The following is a 15,001-nucleotide window of genomic DNA, read 5'->3' on the forward strand; positions in this document are numbered from 1 at the left end:
GTAATGTAACATAGTGGAAAAAGTCAAGGGATCTGAATACTTTCCGAAGGCAGGAGAGACGATGCCAAAGCAAAGTGACTAAAAGCTCAGGAAATATGCAGGGCATACAAGCTAAAGCACAATTTGGTCATAGCACAACTTTGAGAGTGATAGAGAGAGAGAATCAAGGTTATATGTCACTTGAAGATAATGATTAGGGGTAATTCAAGGGAATTCTGGATCAGACACAAATAAGTACATGAGGGGATAGGTACTTACGTCCTTAGACAAACACTTTTTTACATTTAAACTGACGCTCTGACGACGTGTTAAATCCAGGCACAGCAGAAAGAACTCTATGGTTAAGTTTAGGTGTCATTTCGACTGGGTTAGGTTAAGGTACGGGATTGTGGGGGGATTTGCACCTATTGGCCGGTTTTGACAGCGTCTCCCAACGTTTGCATTGATCCCTCTGGTGTGTGTGTGCGTGTAATATGTGGGCGTGCGTGCATGCATGGTGTGTGCAGGTGAAAACGTGCATATGTGTGTGGAATCAATGATCATGTGTGAGATAAGCTAGCAGAGTTTTTAGTTCTGAGGTACAGAGTGATCTGAAGTCAGGCACAGTTCTGCTGGAGCTGATGATGATCAATGTTGAGGCAAAGAGCAGACCGGGATTTCCTTGTGCAGCAGCAGCAGCAGGGAGCAGTGTCTAGACTAGACAATGAACTGGAATACCTTCATTCTGGCAGAGGAACTGTCTGAAGATCGGGTTGCAATATCTTAAAGTAATAATGGGTCTAAATTGTGTCAGTGGCATCAATAAATACAATTGTAGATTTTCTTTTGACTAGTGCTTTAAATATAGTAAAAGTACTTTCAAACCAACAATTTCAGCAAGAGTAAGACGTTGATATTATGCTGTGATATGGGCATTAAGCAGAAACTCGTATATGAAATGACAGCATAACAAATTTGAATACATATGCAGTAGGTGGCCTATGTTGGAATCAAACACACAACTCTTCTCCAACCAACTGAGCCATAAGATTAAGAATACACTCAAATGTATGAATCGAATCAGAATATATTGGTTACAGAGTCTGTCATATCCATGGAGTACCAGTCTGCTGACAGAAACATTTATTTTCTACAGGAAAGGGATTTAAACCAGAGCATGCAAATATGTGCCTACTGTGATTGCAATGGGTTAGGAGAATGGGCTTTAGTCTTATATAACTAACCAATGTGGTAGCCTTGCTCCATATGTGCGAATCATCTTCAAGGTTCATTGGATGGGGAAAAGACAACATTTGTAGAGCGATCACGAATGTCAGTGCGTTCGAGTCCGTTGAAGAGATGTCATTTTTCTTTTCTCTCGACTCTTTTCAGGCTCAGGAGTTGACCCAGATGCGTGTCAAGAAGCTGGCCATCTTTCTCCTTGTCCTCTTTGTTTGGATAGATGGAGGATCCGCCAAAGAAAAAGGGACAAAGAAGGGAAAGAAGGGGAAGAAAGTCTACTGTCCTTCGTAAGTGCAGAATTTCACCCCACCTCATGAGATTCCCGGCAGCATTGCCTATATTGGCCAAACTCAAATATACGAGTTTCTCGGATCATTTGCAAATGCTTAGTCTTTGAGAATGTAGTCCAAGTAGAGACAAGTTTGGTGCATTAGAAATCAGGGAGTGGACAGCTGGCCTAAAAAAAATTAAGAGAGTGAGATTTGTCATCCATATCCCTGCTTTAGTTTCAAAGCCTAATTTGTCATGCAATGTTTGATGTCTTACTCTATTAATTCTTAAAAGGGATCAGACATACAAAGATGATTGAATTTGAAGGGAAACATTTTCATTACAATATTCACTACATTCTGTACATTATATATGATGTTCTTGGAATAGGCCCCAGTGTGCTTTTGTGGACCCAGAGATCCAGTTGGTTCCAGTTTAGCTTTGGCCCTCTAGGTTGTCAGTGTACTTCAACACAATGGTGGAGCAGAGAGGATACATTTTGATCAAGGGAACTGCAAACACACGCACACAAATTCCTACTGAGCACTTTTACTCATCCTTAGTGCCTGATAAGGTTTACAGAATCGTATGTAAAGTGCCTTTCGAGTCGAATTCCTTGGCAGAGTTCAGTTGCCACCCACGTGGAGCAGATTATCCCTCTCCTCTGCCAAGTTCAGCTCCCTCCATCCATCTCTCCTCGGGTCATTGTTCTTTCAGCAAATCAGTCTCAGAAAGCAGAAGACATTCCTTGAACATTGTAGGTGTTCCCTAGAAAATTCTTGAAAGGTCACAACTGATGTTGATCTTCCACAAATACACTAAGAACCTTTGCGATTTGACAGAAATGCAAATGCTTCTCACGCTGTTCCAATAATGTCATGCAATGGTTGCTAGGAATGTTATGCAAATGTAATATTCAGCAACATTGGGGATGTTGCCATTTAGTTGCTGACATTAGAGCAACCAAGCATTGTTTGCTGGAGAGGTCCTATTACCAAAGCTAATTAAATCCCCAATAGGTAGTTGTCAGGTTATGGTTCAATCAAACAGTACTGTTTAATAGAAACGCATACTTCCATCTGCTGTTTATCCAGGAGAATTTGATGTGCTACGTAATGTGGTTTAGAGTTTCCTTTTTTCTTCTTTGCAGACAGCTGACACCTGAGGATCTTGCACGAGTCCCTGAGAATACAACCAGTAACATCTTGAACAGATTACTGATCATCTATGATCCCCGAATCAGGCCCAACTTCAAAGGTTAGCCCTCTTTGTCTCCACTCCATGTTGAGGAAGCTACTTTAAAGGGAGTTATTGGATTAGACCTTTACAGTAATTCACATTTTGATTCAAATCAATCTATACACACTGTCGAAAAAACCAACCCCGCTCTCCTCCCCCCAGACTTTTAAGATGTTTTGTGCCCCAATAGAAAACCCACCTTATGATGTTATGGGTCCAGGTTGGTCGTCTTTAGATCATCGCAGGCCCATCCTCATCTCCCAGACTTGAATGTTTGATGTACAGAATGACCCATATGGATTTTTTTTAGGGCTGATACAGATTTTTGCGGGTCAAGAAGGCTGATGGACGATGTTTGATCATTAAATGTGTTACTGACAACAGCCAAACAATGAATTTGACTGTGTTTTGACCAATCTAACTACATAACATAATGGTAATACTTTTATAAACTGGGTAAATTAAGATGGCATAGGCCTTATCACCTTATAGGTGAATGCATATTCAATAGGAGTGTGTGCATGCATTGAGTTATTGAGCTAGTTTTGACTGATCAGTGGAGTCTAAGGTGCTACAGATGGCCTTCCATTTGGGACTTATATTATCCTACTGATCAACAACATTTGCATAGAAGAATCACTCCAGCGTGTCACGCCTGTTTTGAAGGACATCATATCTGAACTGTTGTTTGTTTGAGACTATAAAATAACATTATTTAATGAAAATGGACCCAACGTAATGTCATGATTTGTGATCACTGATCACGGATGTTTATGAAACTAGTATTTGTAGCAACTTTTCGTGATGGGGATTTTATTTATTTCACTTTTTTTGTACCGCCTATTTCTTACCCCCTATTTCTCATGAATTTTTGATCTTGTCTTATCGCTGCAACTCCCCAATGGGCTCAGGAGGCAAAGGTCAAGTCATGCGTCCTCCGCCAAACCGCGCTCCTTAACATCCGCCCACTTAACCCGGAAGCCAGCCGCACCAATATGAAGGAGGAAAAAAGGTTCAACTGACGACAAGGTCCTCCTGCAGGCGCCCAGCCTGCCACAGGGAGTTGCTAGAGCGCGATGAGCCATTTAATGACCCTCCCATCCAAACCCTGCCATAACCCTTGACGACGCTGGGCCAATTGTGCGCCGCCCTATGGGACTCCCGTTCACGGCCGGTTATGACACAGCCTGGGATCGAACCTGGGTCTGTAGTGACACCTCTAGCACTGCGATGCAGTGCCTTAGATTGCTGCGTCACTCGGGAGGGCCCCGGGAAACTTTTTCATTTTCAGTCAGTATGCATCTCTAAACAACTCAGCTGCCAGGACGAAATTCTAAACATCTAAGTTGTTGAACTAGCCAACTTGTCACAAAATGGGCGGATTGTAACTTTATCCTACTTCTACGATTGGATAGAGCAAAGCTTTTAAATTAGCTCCCTTTCACATCTCCTCACATCTCTCATTGTTCAAATCACTTGCTGCTGTTTACTGCTACTATGAGAACTAGATCATTGGCGATGCTATTTGCTGCCAAGTCATAAATGTGCATGATATCTAACAAGGAGAGTGACTGTAGAACCTGCATTGTCGTTTCATTTTTTTTTTGTCTCAATATCTCAAAAATGCCCATTGTTTGAGAAGTGAGGGTGCACACACATGCACGCTGATCTTTCTTGGTCTGTACACATGCAGGAAGATTCTTAGGTAGCTAAACCTATTGCCAACCTTTTTATTTAGGCATTTTAAAACACTTCCTCCTTTCCCTATTACGACAATCATCTAATCCGACAATCAACATTCAATTTACTGATACGATTGCGGCTGGTCAGGTCAGCACACCAGTAAATTGATAACGTTACAACACAAGTCAGATGGCCCGTTGCCGAACATGGTGCATGTTCAAGATGATAAACAGCAAACGTTAGCTTGCTTCTGCTGCTGATTTGGCCAGCTAGACATTCCTCGGCATTGTACCATGCTCGTGGCTCAGGTGGTGACTAGCGGCTGGCTTAGCAGCAGTTTTGCAATGTAGAGGGACTATTGGCAAAGCCGACGGAGAAGGACAAATAGACTCAAAGGCCAATATTGTTCTCTAGTTTGATGTGGTTCGTGCCATGTGAACTCTCTCTATGACTGCTTGCTTATTCCTCCCACTTATCCAATATCTGGATTTCATATCAAGGTGAGATGAAAGTTAGATCTTACATTAAAGCCAGCATTTTAATCTCAGAAATTTGAGTTGAAGCTGTTTCTTTGGCATCCCTTCGCCCAGGTCCATGAAATATCGACCAGTTTTATGTTATATATATTTTATCGTGACACTTTAATGGTTTTCTGAATATCAACTGAGTTGGCTACAGTCACAGCTGTAGGCTGAAATTCTGAAATCTCTGTATACATAATTCCATGGATGGATACGTCTCCTGTCGAATGCCATGGTTGCCCTTAGTTGGAATGCCATGGTTGCCCATCTCCTTAGCTATTATACTCAAATACCACTGATTTCAAAACTTGGTCCTCCAGAAAGTGGAGAGCAACACTTATGCAGTTTTACTTACACGAAACAAAAAAAAGCAGAGTTAGACAGGATTACCTAGACATACTGACCATCTCAAATAGACAGAAGCGTGCTATATGGCAGACCAATCCAAACTCATCTTTTGGCATGTCCAGCCCACTCATTGTCTCAGCCAATCATGGCTAGCGGGAAGGCTGATGACTTTTTCTGTGTCTTAACCAACTGGGTTCATAATTTAACAATTTTATTCGTATTTACAGATGGCATACAAGTTTGTTATTAAGGCACATGAAAGTTCACATGTTCCTGTAGGCATTTCTGCTCTCCTGTGAAGCAGTTGGGGCGGCAGCGTAGCCTAGTGGTTAGAGCGTTGGACTAGTAACCGGAAGGTTGCGAGTTCAAACCCCCGAGCTGACAAGGTACAAATCTGTCGTTCTGCCCCTGAACAGGCAGTTAACCCACTGTTCCCAGGCCGTCATTGAAAATAAGAATGTGTTCTTAACTGACTTGCCTGGTTAAATAAAGGTAAAATAAAAAAATATCTTTAAAAAAGTGACCTGCGACATGCACCTAGTTTCCTGAAATGGGTAACAATTGGAGCGAAAGAAATATAGTTAACCGGCGATACTCAATGTTTGAATTGATTATTGTGTGATGGCACCGGAGAGGATGGCTGCCATTTTATTGGCTCTTAACCAACCGTGCAGTTTTTTTATATTTTTTTCCGCATTGTTTGTAGCTCATTTTATACATAATGTTGCTGCTAACATTTCTTATGACCTGAAAGAGCTTCTGGACATCAGAACAGCGATTACTCACCTCGAATTGGACAAATAATTGTTCTTTAATGAGTCGGACGGGAAGGATTTACTCTAAACACCTGAACAGGCCCTCATCCCAGTCATTCGCAGGAGAAAGAAACTGAGATTTTGCGGAAGGAGATCAGGGTACCTTGTGAGGATCAGGCGACGAGTGGCTAATCAGACTTTGCCATCCGTACTGTTAGCCAACGGTCAATCGCTGGAAAATAAATGGGATGATCTAAGAGCACGTATATCCTACCAACGGGACATTAAAAACTGTAATATCTTATGTTTTATTGAGATGTGGCTGAATGAAGACATTAACATACACCTGGCGGGTTATACACTCTATCGGCAGGATAGAACAGCAGCCTCTGGTAAGACACGGGGTGGCGGCCTATGTATATTTGTAAACAACAGCTGGTGCTGTTTTGAGTTTTGAGGTTTTGCTCACCTGAGGTAGAGTATCTCATGATAAGCTGTAGACCACACTATCAACCTAGAGAGTTTTCATCTGTATTTTTCGTAGCTGTCTACTTACCACCACAGACCGAAGCTGGCGCTAAGACCACACTCAATGAGCTGTATACCACCATAAGCAAACAGGAAAACGCTCATCCAGAGGCGGTGCTCCTAGTGGCCAGGGACTGTAATACAGGCAAACTTAAATCAGTTTTACCTCATTTCTATCAGCATGTTAAATATGCAACCAGAGGGGGAAAAAACTCTGGACCACCTTTACTCCTCACACAGAGACGTGTACAAATCTTTCCCGCGCCCTCCATTTGGCAAATCTGACCATAATTATGTCCTCCTGATTCCTGCTTACAAGCTCAAATTTAAGCTGGAAGCACCAGTGACTCGGTCTATTAAACAAAGTAGTCAGATGAAGCAGATGCTGAACTACTGTTTTGCTAGCACAGACTGGAATATGTTCCGGGATTCCTCCAATGACATTGAGGAGTACACTACATCAGTCATTTGCTTCATCAATAACTGCATCGAGGACGTCGTCCCCACACTGACTGTACGTACATACCCCCACGATAAACCATGGATTACAGGCAACATTCTCACTGAGCTAAAAGGTAGAGCTGCCGCTTTCAAGGAGCGTGACTCTAACACGGAAGCTTATAAGGAATCCTGCTATGCCCTCCGACGAACTATCAAACAGGCAAAGGGTCAATACAGGACAAAGATCGAATCGTACTACACCGGCTCCGACGCTCATTGGATGTGGCAGGGCTTCCAAACTATTACACATGACAAAGGGAAGCACAGCCGAGAGCTGCCCAGTGACACGAGCCTACCAGACGAGCTAATTCACTTCTATGCTCGCTTCTAGGCAAGTAACACTGAAACATTCATGAGAACTTCAGCTTTTCCGGATTTGATCACGCTCTCCGCAGCTAATGTGAGTAAGACCTTTATACAGGTCAACATTCACAAGGACGCAGGGACAGACGGATTACCAGGACGTGTTCTCAGAGTATGCGCTGACCAACTGGCAAGTGACTTCACTGACATTTTCAACCTCTCCCTGACTGAGTCTATAATACCAAAATGTTTCAAGCAGACCACCACCGTCCCTGTGCCCAAGAACACTAAGGTAAACTTCCTAAATGACTACCGACCCGTAGTACTCACGTCTGTAGCCATGAAGTGCTTAGAAAGGCTGGTCATGGCTCACATCAACAGTATTTATCCCTGAAACCCTAAACCCATCCCAGTTTGCATACTGCACCAACAGATCCACAGATGATGCAATCTCTATTGCACTCCGTACTTCCCTTTCACACCTGGACAAAAGGAACACCTATGTGAGAATGCTATTCATTGACTATAGCTGAGCTTTCAATGCCATAGTGCCCTTTGCTATCTTGGGCACAGGGACTATGGTGGTCTGTTTAGAAATATATAGGTATTACAGACTCGGTCAGTGAGAGGTTGAAAATTCCCCTCTGCATTTTGAATGTTGATCTGTTTAAAGGTCTTGCTCACATCGGCTGCGGAGAGCGTGATCACACAGTCGTCCGGAACAGCCAGCGCTCTCATGCATGCTTCGGTGTTTCTTGCCTCAAAGCCAGCATTAAAGGCATTTAGCTCATCCGATAGGCTCGCGTCACTGGGCAGCTCGTTGCTGGGTTTCCCTTTGTAGTCTGTAATTGTTTTCAAGCCCTGGGACATCAGACGAGCGTCGGAGCCGGTGTAGTAGGATTCAATCTTAGTCTTGTATTAGTGTTTTGCCTGTTTGATAGTTCTCTGAGGGCATAATGGGATTTCTTATAAGCGCCTTTAGCCTGGTGCGGATGTTGCCTGTAATCCATGGCTTCTGTTTGGGATATGTGCGTACGGTCTCTGTGGGGATGATGTCGTCAATGCACTTATTGATGAAGCTGGTGACTGAGGTGTTATACTCATCATTGCCATTGGATGAATCCCGGAACATATTCCAGTCTGTGCTAGGAAAACAGTCCTGTAGCGTAGCATCTGCGTCAACTGACCACTTTCGTATTGAACGAGTCACTGGTATTTCCTGCTTTAGTTTATGCTTGTAAGCAGGAATCAGGAGGATAGATTTATGGACAGATTTGCCAAATGTAGGCCGAGGGAGAGCTTTATATGGGTCTCTGTGTGTGGAGTTAAGGTGATCTATAATTTGTTTCCCCCTCTGGTTACACATGTGACATGCTAGTAGAAATCAGGTAAAACTGATTTAAGTTTGCCTGCATTAAAGTCCCCGGCCATTAGCAGCACCGCTTCTGGATGAGCATTTTTTTGTTTGCTTATGGCCTGTCTTAGTGACAGCATCAGTTTGTGATGTAAAATAGATGGCTACGAATAATATACAGTGCCTTGCGAAAGTATTCGGCCCCCTTGAACTTTGCGACCTTTTGCCACATTTCAGGCTTCAAACATAAAGATATAAAACTGTATTTTTTTGTGAAGAATCAACAACAAGTGGGACACAATCATGAAGTGGAACGACATTTATTGGATATTTCATACTTTTTTAACAAATCAAAAACTGAAAAATTGGGCGTGCTGCTTTGGATGTGCGTAAAACCCTCCATAGTCTGCGCTGTTTTAATATTGTATGCCCGCAGGGAGAAATTGTGGTTCCTTTAAGTAGCCTATTTAAAACAAATTGTTGTTTTGTTTAGAATTTGATAAAAAGTATCTATTCTCTTTTTAGGCCTTATCAATAATGAATTGAATCTTGCTTATTAACAATGTTTGGCATGTCTATGCTCAGCCAGAATGCAATTACAGTAGGCCTAGCCCCTATATCAGTGTGAATGCTATTGAAGCCATGCATTTACTTAGAACAATGTGGACTGCAAATGGGTTCAAGTTAACCTATTTAGTAAAGATGGGATATGTCTGCATTTTGTTTCTGTAAGCCATTTAACAAACTATAGCCGACTAACATTGGAATTGGAGTTGATTCCGAGGCAATACATAAAAGACCATAAATACGCAACCTGAAGCAATCAAATATTTTGCCATGCAGCACCCTCAGATTGGCCAGTGAGAGGCCAATCCTCGACACACCAACAACTTGTTTATTCATCAAGCCCTTTCGCTACAACACCAGCAATAATTGTGATTGTGAAAAGAGTACAAATATTTCACACACCACTGAACCTATAGCACTACCGCCTACGCTTAGATTTATCATTGCTTTAGTTTTTTTTTAAACTAGAGCCGCTAGAATCAGTTTACCCTCCCCAAATCCTGACCTTAACCATTAGGCTAAATCCCAACCCTAATCTTAGATCATTATTTAGGGGCATCTTTAACCTACTCCAACCACCATGGTCCAATTCCACTTGATCAACATACAATTTCATCAATCGCCAACATAATAGTACATTATTAATCAGCGTGGGGCGGTAGGTAGCCTAGAGGTTAGAGCGTTGGACTTGTAACTGAAAGGTTGCAAAATCGAATCCCCGAGCTGACAAGGTAAAAATCTGTGGCAGTTAACCCACTGTTCCTAGGCCGTCATTGAAAATAAGAATTTGTTCTGAACTGACTTGCCTTGTTAAATAAAGGTAAAATACAATTTAAAAAAATACGTGAATTGGGAAAAAAAAGCCTTCTTCCTACATGTTTGGGAAGATGCAGAATACAATGCATCAGACGATTTAACATTGGATCGTTATTGGAATAGAGGCTTTCATGGCTCATTTATCTGATGGCTTAACTGTTGAAAGAACTGTGTTTCCAAATGCTAATGAACATATATTAAACTCAAGAACGAGATTTGACCCTGACTCACTTTTAGAGACATTAAAGAGAATGCTGTTTAAACTTCTTAATAACCTACCTACTTTCTTTTCAGTCTGTTGATTCCACATATGGGAGGAGCAGAATAGTTCATCTGTTCCTTAGCCACTCTGGGCATACAGATGTAGGATCTTCATTTGATCACCCTGTTGCAGGAAACTTGTAGTGTATTTGATAGGGCTGGGCGGTATACTATATACCAATATTGATGCATGGACTGGTTTGTTTTTTTACTTTACCATCTATATACTATAACGGTATTAAAATGTTTGGTTTGTTAAATGTGATACGCTACATGTAACGTCCATTTTTATAGTTTACTCCGCTACTTGAGTCGTCCGCTCCCTCTCTCTCTCCTCTCTGCTGCACGCCCACCATAGTTAATACATCCATTTTCACTTTGAGGCACAGTTGCCTGGAGAAGATAACTAATTTGATGTTGCAGTGGACAATAAATCCCCACAATGTTTTATAAGGCATCTCCGACTCTAGTTTTCCTCTTTGATTACACTTGGTGGATGTGTTAAATCTTTGCCAAATTCATAGTGACAGACGTGTGGTTGATACCCGGCCATGGAGAATACATTTCATCTTTAGAGATATACAAAAATCAGGTGTGAAATTTGGAATGCAACAGATGTTGGTTGAGTTAGTGTCAGGGTATAGTTAAAGATAGGCCTGTTAAACATACTATTATGGTAAGTTGTTAAAGGCTCAGTGCAGTCAAAATTGTTATTTGCCTTTATTTTATATACTGTATATTTCCACACTATCTGGTTGGAATAATACTGTTAAATGAGGATAATGCCCATTATTGTAAGAGCTTTTTGGAGAAAAAAAACACAGCCTGTTTTGGTGGGATGGAGTTTTAGCCTGCCTTGACTTCACCAGGCTGGCTCTGCCAATGACAGCTAGTTATCCCCTCTCCTTTCCGACCACTCCCTGACAGGCCTAGCAAAATTCTTGCTTTAGAAAATTGCTTTGAAGTTACAGTATTTTTTGTTTCTTTTTGAACATTTTAATTGAAAACAATTACAGTAAGGTACTTAATTTTTACCCGGAAATTATATGTGACTGACCGGCTCGTTTCACCATTTTGAATGGATAAAAGTAGAGACTCAGAGCTAGAAAATAGTATATAAAAAATGGTATATCATACATTAAAGTTGAGGAACAATGGGAAAGTAATTCCGCTTTGAAAGTTGATAACACTTTTGCAGTTTTACTATGTGATATCTTTTCTAAAAAGCCTTGTTCGAAAGGATTACCTACACATACTGTCCAGCTCATGTTATAGACGACAGCATGCTACATGGCAGACCAATCTGAACTCATCTCTCGGCATGTTCAGCCCATCCATTATCTCAGCCAATCATGGCTAGCGGGAAGGTTCTTGACGTTTTTCGTGTCTAAACTTACTAGGTTCGTAGTTTAACAATTTTATTAGTATTTACAGATGGCATATCCTGTTGAGGCTAGGGGGCAGCATTTTCACTTTTGGATGAAAGGCATGCCCAGAGTAAACGGCCTCCTACTCTTTCCCAGATGGGAATATATGCATATTATTATTACTGGTGGATAGAAAACACTCTGAAGTTTCTAAAACTGTTTGAATTATGTCTGTGAGTATAACAGAATTCATATGGCAGACAAAAACCTGAGAAGAAATCTAAACAGGAAGTAAGAACTCAATTTAGAAAACAGTGCCATTGGATGTCCACCTTAGATATGGATGAGCATGCACTTCCTAGGGCTTCCACAAGATGTCACCATCTTTAGATTCTGGTTGTATGATTCTACTATAAAGGTGGGGCTCATAATAGCTCTTTGAGTGGGTGGTCTGGCAAAAAGTGTCATTACGTGCGGTCACGAGAGTGTGTCCTCCCGTTCCTATGCTTTTCTTCAGACAATGAAATTCTCCGGTTGGAACCTTATTGCTGATTAATGTTTAAAACATCCTAAATATGGATTGCATACATCATTTGACTTGTTTCTACGACCTGTAATGGAACATTTGGAGTTTTTGTCTGGAGGAATTGCTAATGCTTTTAAGGATGGAATGCTGGGCTGAACAAGCTAACAACAAGTGGCTAAATTATGGGCTTTTTGGAACTTTATGGAACAAATCAGTCATCTATTGTCGAACTGGGAATCCTGGAACCGCCTTCTGATGAAGATATTCAAAGGTAAGTGAATATTTATAGTGTTTTTTTATAGCTTCTGTTGATGCCAAAATGGCGGCTATTTCTTTGGGTTCTGAGCGCCGTTCTCAGATTATTCTTTTTCCGTAAAGTTTAAAAAAAAATCTGACACAGAGGTTACATAGAGGATACATTTATCTTTAATTCTGTGAATAACACTTGCATCTTTTATCAATGTTTATTGTGAGTATTTCTCAAAAATCACCAGATTTTTTGGGAATCAAAACATTACTGCACGTAACGCACCAATGTAAACTGAGATTTTTATATATATATAAATATATCTATATATATATGCACATTATCGAACAAAACACACAATACATGTATAACATGATGTCCTATGAGTGTCATCTGATGGAGATAATCAAAGGTTAGTGATTCATTTTATCTATATTTATGCTTTTGTGACTGTGAAATATCACTGTGTGTGTTTTTGAATTTGGTGGTCATCTAACATAAATATATGTTGTGTTTTCGCTGTAAAACATTTTAAACTTTGGACTTGTTAATGTGTGAAAGTTAAATATTTCTAAATAATATTTTTTTCAGCTGAATGGGAGGGGGTGTTCCCTTTAGGGAACTCCTTGTGCCCCCCTAGCCCCAACATTAAGGCACTTGAAAGTTCATATGTTCCAGGAGGAATTCTGCCCAAATGTGTTTATTTTTTTATTAAAATATGCTTTATGTTTGAATGGCTCACATATAATATTGAGATAAAAACGTCTGCATTGGACCTTTAAGGCCATAACTATTGCTGACAGTTTTATACATCTGTGCACACAGTCATGCAATCTCCATAGACAAACATAGGCAGTAGATTGGCCTTACTGAAGAGCTCTGTGACTTTCAATGTGCCACCGTCATAGAATGCCACAATTCCAACAGGTCAGTTCGTCCAATTTCTGCCCTGCTAGAGCTGCCCCGGTCAACTGTAAGTGCTGTTATTGTGTAGTGGAAATGTCTAGGAGCAACAATGGCTCAGCCATGAAGTGGTAGGCCACACCAGCTCACAGAATGGGACCGGCGAGTGCTGAAACGAGTAGCGTGTAAAAATTGGGGGTCCTAGATTGCAACACACACTACTGAGTTCCAAACTGTCTCGGGAAGCAACGTCAGCACAATAACTGTTTGTCAGGAAATTTGTTTCCAAGGTCGAGCAGCCGTACACAAGCCTAAGATCACAAATATGCTTTGCCAAGCGTCGGCCGGAGGGGTGTAAAGCTCACTGCCATCGGACTTTGTAGCAGTGGAAGCGCGCTCTCTAAAGTGATATATCACGCTTCACCATCTGGCAGTCCGACAGACTAATCTGGGTTTGGTGGATGCCAGGAGAACGCTACCTGCCCCCAATGCATAGTGCCAACTGTAACGTTTGGAGGAGTTGTCATGGTTTGGGCTAGGCCCCTTAGTTCCAATGAAGGGAAATCTTAACGCTACATCGTACAATGGCATTCTAGATGATTCTGTGCTTCCAACTTTGTGGCAACAGTTTGGAGAAGGCCCTTTCCTGTTTCAGCATGACAATGCTTCCATTCACAAAACAAGGTCCATACGGTGTGGAAGAACTTGACTGGCCTGCACAGAGCCCTGACCTCAACCCCATCAAACAACTTTGGGTTGAATTGGAATGCTGATTGCGATCTAGGCCTAATCGCCCAAAATCAGTGCCCGACCTCACGTGGCTGAATGGAAGTAAGTCCCCACAGCAATATTACAACATCTAGTGGAGTCTGTTATAGCAGCAAAGGAGGGACCAACTCCATATTAATGCCCATGATTTTGGAATGTGACGTTCAGCGAGCAGGTGTTCACATACTTTTGGTCATGTGTATTTCCTCTCTGTCAGTTTTCGATACTCCCTGACTGTCTAGCTCTAATTTAGGTGATTTATTAGTGAGCTGGACACAGTCAAACAGTAGAAATGTAGGTCCATTATCATTTCTACACAAATTGGTTTTAGTCATTTTTAAGTATATTGAGTGAGCTCCCCCTCAAAATAAAAAATCATAATAAATCAAACCACCCGCTTGCCGCATTGAATACCCTACAGCTGAAGAACTATTGGACATTTTGTTTATGAATTTATACTGTTAATGAAGATGGTTAAAAAAAAACTGTTAATTAAACTGATAAAAAAATTAACAAGGCACTCACACATAGACACAGCTAGTGTGTTTGGAGATTATTTGATAGGTCATCCGTCTCCATGTTTTGCACTAATAGCTCCTCCCTACACCTGCTCTTCAACTGAATTTGGCATACACCACAACATAATGTTACATAAAACGTCACTGAGTGAAATGTTCTCGTAAACAATTATGGTCTGAGCTCTTAATTATGCTTTTGCATCATTCCTTGTTGCTGTATTGATAACCCTTTGAACCATTGCAACACCTCTACTTAAACAGTTCATTTCATGTTACCATTGTATTGATTGCTCTAAATGAAATAC

At 41.3% G+C, this 15,001-nt stretch overlaps 1 pseudogene; it reads left to right on the forward strand.

Annotated features, from left to right (window-relative positions):
• The first annotated feature begins 2,641 nt into the window (after positions 1–2,641).
• Positions 2,642–15,001, forward strand: part of LOC109904733 (glycine receptor subunit beta-like) — a 46,087-nt pseudogene continuing 33,727 nt past the window's right edge.

Source organism: Oncorhynchus kisutch, linkage group LG15 (assembly GCF_002021735.2).
Source record: "Oncorhynchus kisutch isolate 150728-3 linkage group LG15, Okis_V2, whole genome shotgun sequence".
NCBI lineage: Eukaryota > Metazoa > Chordata > Actinopteri > Salmoniformes > Salmonidae > Oncorhynchus > Oncorhynchus kisutch.